Source organism: Ovis canadensis, chromosome 5 (assembly GCF_042477335.2).
Source record: "Ovis canadensis isolate MfBH-ARS-UI-01 breed Bighorn chromosome 5, ARS-UI_OviCan_v2, whole genome shotgun sequence".
In the NCBI taxonomy this organism is placed as follows: domain Eukaryota; kingdom Metazoa; phylum Chordata; class Mammalia; order Artiodactyla; family Bovidae; genus Ovis; species Ovis canadensis.
In genome coordinates, this window is record NC_091249.1 from 75,039,347 (window position 1) to 75,046,337 (window position 6,991).

General features: G+C 45.1%; 1 pseudogene; it reads left to right on the plus strand.

Moving 5' to 3' along the window:
* Positions 1–1,117: 1,117 nt before the first annotated feature.
* Positions 1,118–1,905, plus strand: LOC138441846 (signal peptidase complex catalytic subunit SEC11C pseudogene; annotated as a pseudogene).
* The last annotated feature ends 5,086 nt before the right edge of the window (positions 1,906–6,991 follow it).

Genomic DNA, 6,991 nt, shown 5'->3' on the forward strand with positions numbered 1-6,991 from the left:
GACTTCCTGAAAAACAAAATGGCAATGCACTCCAGTATTCATATCCTGGAAAATCCCATGGACGGAGGACCTGGGCGGGGAGGCGGGGAACGGGTGCATAGCGCAAGCTACAGTCCATGGGGTGGCGAAAGAGTCAGAGATGACTTAGTGACCAAACAACAGCAACAAAACAAGCCCTCACCTACATTTCCTGGGCCTCTTAATAACTACTGTCCTCTTGCTGACATTTGGGGCTTCTATTTTAAATTGTCTGTTGTCCTCAGTCTCTAAAAGATTAGAATCTACAAAACTTCAACTGGCGGTCACTCAGGAATACGAATAGTGAGGGCTGAAGCCCGTTAACAATATGACATATCTCAAGGCAGCACAGACACCCTGCTTTTCCACCCAGAAGACAACAGCCTAACTCAGCAACAGTTACAGAAATCAGACCATCCATCGCCCCTCAGCTCCCCTCAAGCATGAGGAGAAAGTCGAAAGACAGAGAAGGGATTTGCCACCAGTAAAGGCTGCTAGGGTCCCTGGGAAAAATAAAAGGGAATCTAAGCCGTAAGGCCTAACCTTTTCTTTTCTGCTTAATCTAGTTTCACTTACCTGTATAGGACACTCTGCAGAGGTCTTGTACCTAACCCATCACATTACAGCTCCTGGTGCAGAACCGCTATGCCGAACCCCAACTCTGCCTGTGGTGAGCAGAAACCTGCACATGCCCTGCAACCCAAGATGGCGGCAGCAGCATACGAACAGGCTTGCACCTGAACCCGGAGAACTGCTCCAGACTCGCGAGAACTCACCTAAGCTCCGAGAACACCGCTGTACTGCAGGCCACCCCTCCCACCACTGACAAGAACCCTAGAAAGCAGCACTATTAATGGTCTTTCCTGGAGAACTGTGCTCCGCGTGTGGCCTACAATACCAGGAATGGAGAGGTACAACCAGGTGCTTCCTTTACTTCTGAAGCGGACCTTCTTGCTGCTGTCTCCAAAGGACTGGTAACACATCTTCATTAATACTGAACTGCGCTGAAGAGGAAAACTTTCTCCAAGCATTCTCAAATTTTTCTCTTTAAATATTACTCAGGCGAGTTAACTCTTGGTCATCAGCAGCTGTCAGCGACTCCCGGAGCCCGCCGGCTGCCTCGGTGTGCCTCCCTCGACCCCACTGGAGACTCCAGCATGGTGCGCGCCAGTACCGTGGGGGCGCATCTCCCCGCATCCGGCTTGGACATCTTTGGGGACCCGAGGAAGATGAACAAGCGCCAGCTCTACTACCAGGTCTTAAATTTCGCCATGATCCTGTCCTCTGCGCTCATGATCTAGAAAGGCCTGATTGTCCTCACCGGCAGCGAGAGCCCCATCGTGGTGGTGCTGAGCGGCAGCATGGAGCCAGCCTTTCACAGGGGTGACCTTCTGTTCCTAACGAATTTCCGGGAAGACCCCATTAGAGCTGGAGAAATAGTTGTTTTCAAAGTCGAAGGACGCGACGTACCAATAGTTCACAGAGTAATCAAAGTTCACGAAAAAGACAAAGGAGACATCAAATTTCTAACTAAAGGAGATAATAATGAAGTTGATGATAGAGGCTTGTACAAAGAAGGCCAGAACTGGCTCGAAAAGAAGGACGTGGTAGGGCGAGCCCGAGGGTTTTTACCATATGCCGGTATGGTCACCATTATAGTGAACAACTATCCAAAATTTAAGTATGCTCTTTCGGCTGTAATGGGTGCATATGTGTTACAGAAACGTGAATCCTGAAATGAAAGGCAGTTCCTGGGACCAGACTGAAAGAAATTTTGTTGAAGAGAAAAGTTAATATATTTGAAATGTTCCACTTTCTGTATAAAAGGAAACGGTGTGGAGACATCTTGTCTTGTTCGAATAAATGATTCATCAGTGAAGGGAAAAAAAAAAAAACCTCTTGGTCATCATATTTGTGTAATCAATATAAATTTGTGTGTGTATGTTCTTAGCGATTATCCCACTCCCTCAGTACTGACTTCAACCATTGTTAGCTTCGATCTGCAGGCATTTTAAGGAAGCCTCTAAGATGTATCTCTCATTTTGTAACTTCATACTCACAGGCCCACAACGACAGGCCTTGGACTCAAACTCAAATTCCAGAGTTAAGTCCTCAAATTTCTAGTAAAATGTGATCCTGCCGGGAGAATTATTAAAATAGAGTAAGTCCGCAAGGTTGCCAGGGCACTGCGCATGTGTCTCGTTCCCACGGAGACTCAGGCGCGGAAGCAGGCTGAAATGAGACGGAACTAGCCGGGACCACACCTCAGGTGCACCTGGCCTATCCTTGCGCATGTGCGGCATGGCAGCACGGGCATTCTGGGAGATGTAGTTTGCAGTTGGAGGGAACCTGCTCTAGAGATCTCCACGCGTGGCTGCTTCTTCTGTGCCTGTGTGCCCTCCAGGTCCTGATGATCGTGGCGCCCAGACAGGATTGAGTCAAGAGGGGTCAAGCCACTTACTTAGCTGGTCTTCTTCGGGGCTGGAGGTTGAGCTGTGTGGAGAAAGATGGCATGGGTGTGAGGGAGCTGTGGTGAACAATGGGGCTCAGGCAGGCTTTGGGGTAGAGGCATGGACCTGTTGTAGGAAGGGGGACCCCTTCCAGGGCCTGAAACTGGGCTCTTGTCTAACACTCGGAAATGAATTGTCCAAGGAGACACATATGCTGACAAAGCAAGAGATTTTATTGAGAAAGGGCACCCGGGTGGAGAGTAGTCGTTTAAGGGAACCCATGAAAACAGCTCTGCCATGTGACTCTGCAGTCTCAGGTTTTATGGTGATAGGATTAATTTCCAGGTTGTCTTTAGCCAATCATTCTAACTCAGAGTCCTTCCTGGTGGTGCAAGCCTTGTTCAGCCAAGATGGGTGCCAGCGAGGATTCTGGGAGTTGGTTGGAACATATGTTGTCTCCTTTTGACCTCCCTTGAACTCTTCTGGTTGGTGGTGGCTTATTAGTTCAGTGTTCATTACTAGGACCTCCTGTCATAAAACAGCCCATGCAAATGGTTGCTATGGTGCCTGGCCAGGGTGGGCGGTTTCAGTCAGTGTGCTTCACCTAATAGACCGGCATGTGTCGAAAGCTACAGTGACCTTTCCCAGCCCGAGTTCATGAGTCCCAGGTGAGTGGGCTCCTGGGATTGGAAGATATGGAAGCTCTGCCGGTGTGGCACCCCAGAGAGCAACCTGTGGTGGCCAGAGCACACAAGTGTTTGACTCCACGTTGAGAAGCGCACTCGGCATGTGAAAAGAAAACCAAGCTTTACTGAATGTCTGAAATGTTGCTGGTGGAGTTGTTAAGTCAGTGAGTCCTGTTGGCAAATTTGTCAGTAAGTAAGGCAAATTTGGCCTTGGAATACAGAATGAAGCAGGGCAATGGCTAATAGAGTTTTGCCAAGAGAACACACTGTTCATAGCAAACACCCTCTTCCAACAACACAAGAGAAGACTCTACACATGGACATCACCAGATGGTCAATATCAAAATCAGATTGATTATATTCTTTGCAGCCAAAGATGGAGAAGGTCTATACAGTTAGCAAAAACAAGACCGGGAGCTGACTGTGGCTCAGATCTTGAACTACTAATTGCCAAATTCAGACTTAAATTGAAGAAAGTAGAGAAAACCACTAGACCATTCAGGTATGACCTAAATCAAATCCCTTGTGATTATCCAGTGGAAGTGACAGATAGATTCAAGGGATTAGATCTGATAGACAGTGCCTGATGAACTATGGAATGAGGTTCGTGACATTGTACAGGAGACAGGGATCAAGACCATCCCCAAGAAAAAGAAATGCAAAAAAGCAAAATGGCTGTCTGGGGAGGCCTTCCGAATAGCTGTGAAAAGAAGAGAAGCAAAAAGCAAAGGAGAAAAGGAAAGATATACCCATTTGAATGCAGAGTTCCAAAGAATAGCAAGGAGAGATAAGAAAGCCTTCCTCAGTGATCAGTGCAAAGAAATAGAGGAAAACAACAGAATGGGAAATATTAGAGATCTCTTCAAGAAAATTAGAGATACCAAGGGAACATTTCAGGCAAAGATGGGCTGAATAAAGGACAGAAATGGTATGGACCTAACAGAAGCAAAGATATTAAGAAGAGATGGCAAGAAAACACAGAAGAACTATACAAAAAAGATCTTCACAACCCAGATAATCACGATGGTATGATCACTCACCTAGAGCCAGACATCCTGGAATGTGAAGTCAGTGGGCCTTAGGAAGCATCACAAAGCTAGGGGAGGGGATGGAATTCGAACTGAGCTATTTCAAATCCTAAAAGATGATGCTGTGAAAGTGCTGCATTCAATACACCAGCAAATTTGGAAAACTCAGCAGTGGCCACAGGACTGGAAAAGATCAGTTTTCATTCCAGTCCCTAAGAAAGGCAATGCCGAAGAATGCTCAAACTACGGCACAATTGCATTCGTCTCACACCCTAGTAAAATAATGCTCAAAATTATCTAAGCCAGGCTTCAACAGTACCTGAACTGTGAACTTCCACATGTTCAATCTGGTTTTAGAAAACACAGAGGAACCAGAGATCAAATTGCCAACATCCGCTGGATCATGGAAAAAGCAAGAGAGTTCCAGAAAAACATCTATTTCTGCTTTACTGACTATGCCAAAGCCTTTGACTGTGTGGATCACCACAAACTGGAAAATTCTTAAAGAGATGGGAATACCAGACCACTTGACCTGCCTCTTGAGAAACCTGTATGCAGGTCAGGAAGCAACAGTTAGAACTGGACATGGAACAACAGACTGGTTCCAAATAGGGAAAGGAGTACGTTAAGGCTATTTATTGTCAACCTTGCTTATTTAACTTATATGCAGAGTACATCATGAGAAATGCTGGGCTGGAGGAAGCACAAACTGGAATCAAGATTGCCAGGAGAAATATCAATAACCTCAGATATGCAGATGACACCAGCCTTATGGAAGAAAGCAAAGAAGATCTAAAGAGCCCCTTGATGAAAGTGAAAGAGGAGAGCGAAAAAGTTGCCTTAAAGCTCAGCATTCAGAAAACTAAGACCACAACATCTGGTCCCATCACTTCATGGCAAATAGATGGGGAAACAATGGAAACAGTGACAGACTTTATTTTGAGGGGGCTCCAAAATCACTGCAGATGGTGACTGCAACCATGAAATTAAAAGACGCTCACTTCTTGGAAGAAAAGGTATGACTGACCTAGACAGCATATTAAAAAGCAGAGACATTACTTTGCCAACAAAAGTCCATCTAGTCAAGGCTATGGTTTTTCCAGTAGTCATATATGGATGTGAGAGTTGGACTATAAAGAAAGCTGAACGCCAAGAATTGATGCTTTTGAACTGTGATGTTGGAGAAGACTATTGAGAGTCCCTTGGACTGCAAGGAGATCCAACCAGTCCATCCTAAAGGAAATCAGTCCTGAATATTCATTGGAAGGATGATGCTGAAGCTGATGCAAGTGGAGTGCTTTCTGCCTTACCAATGATATCTAGCCTTAACTCCAATGCTTTGGCCACCTGATGCAAAGAACTGACTCATTTGAAAAGATCCTGATGCTGAGGAAGATGAAGGCAGGAGCAGAAGGGGATGACAGAGGATGAGATTGTTAGATGGCATCACCAACTCAGTGGACATGAGTTTGAGTAAACTCCAGAAGTTGGTGATGGACAGCGAGGCCTGGCATGCTGCAGTCCATGGGTTTGCAAAGAGTCAGACACAACTGAGTGATTGAACTGAACTGAAGTCCGGTTGGACTCTTTGCGACCCCATGGATGCCAAGCTTCCCTGTCCTTCACTATCTCCCAGAGTTTACTCAGATTCTTGTCCATTGAGTCAGTGATGTCATCCAACCATCTCATCCTCTGTTGCCACCTTCTCCTCTTGCCCTCTATCTTTCCCAGCATCAGAATCTTTTCTAATGAGTCAGCCCTCCCCATCCAGTGGCCAAAGAATTGGAGCTTGAGCTTGAGCTTCAGCATCAGCCTTTCCAGTTAATATTCAGGATTGATTTCCTTTAGAATTGACTAGTTTGATCTCCTTGCTGTGGAAGGGACTCCCAAGAGTTCTCCATCACCACAATTCTATTCCACGCTCAGCCTTCTTTATGATCCAACTCTCATCTGTACACAACCACTGGAAAACCATAATTTTGACTAGAGGGACCTTTGTGGCAAAGTGATATCTCTGCTTTTTAATATGCTGTCTAGGTTTGTCATAGCTTTTCTTCCAAGGAGCAAGGGTATTTTAATTTTGTGGCTGCAGTCACAGTCCGCAGTGATTTTGGAGCCCAGAAAAATACTGTTTCCATTTTTTACCCCATCTATTTGCCATGAAGTGATGGGACCAGATGCAAGTGGAGTGCCACCAGCCTTACCAATGATGTCTAGCCTTAACTCCACAGCAACCCGTAAGTCAGTTTTTCAAACTATGGGTTGAAAACCGGTACAGTAGTAAGAGGGATGAAATCTTTGTTAAGACTAATATTTTTTATTTGCCAGTTCTTTTTAAAAGTTGGGTTAAAATTTAAATAGAATAATTTACATGTAACTCACAGAGAATAAAATGTAAAATTTGTTGTATACCATGCCATCAAAATGCAAGACATTTTAATATCCCCAGAAGTTCTGTCCCTTTCCAATCAATCCTTTCCCCCACATGCTGAGAAACAACCAATTTTCCAATTTGTATCTTTATAGGTTAATTTTGCCTTTCTGGAACATCATATAAATGGAATCTTGTATGTGACCATTTAAAAAGATAAAATACTGTAAATTATCACATATGTATCCCATGTGATAAGCATTGTTTTATGAAACATATTGTGTGTGTGAAGTCACTCAGTTGTGTCCAACTCTTTGCAACCCCGTAGACTGTAGCCCACCAGGCTCCTCCATCCATGGGATTCTCCAGGCAAGAACACTGGAGTGGGTTGCCATTTCCTTCTCCAGGGGATCTTCCCAACCCAAGGATCAAACCCAG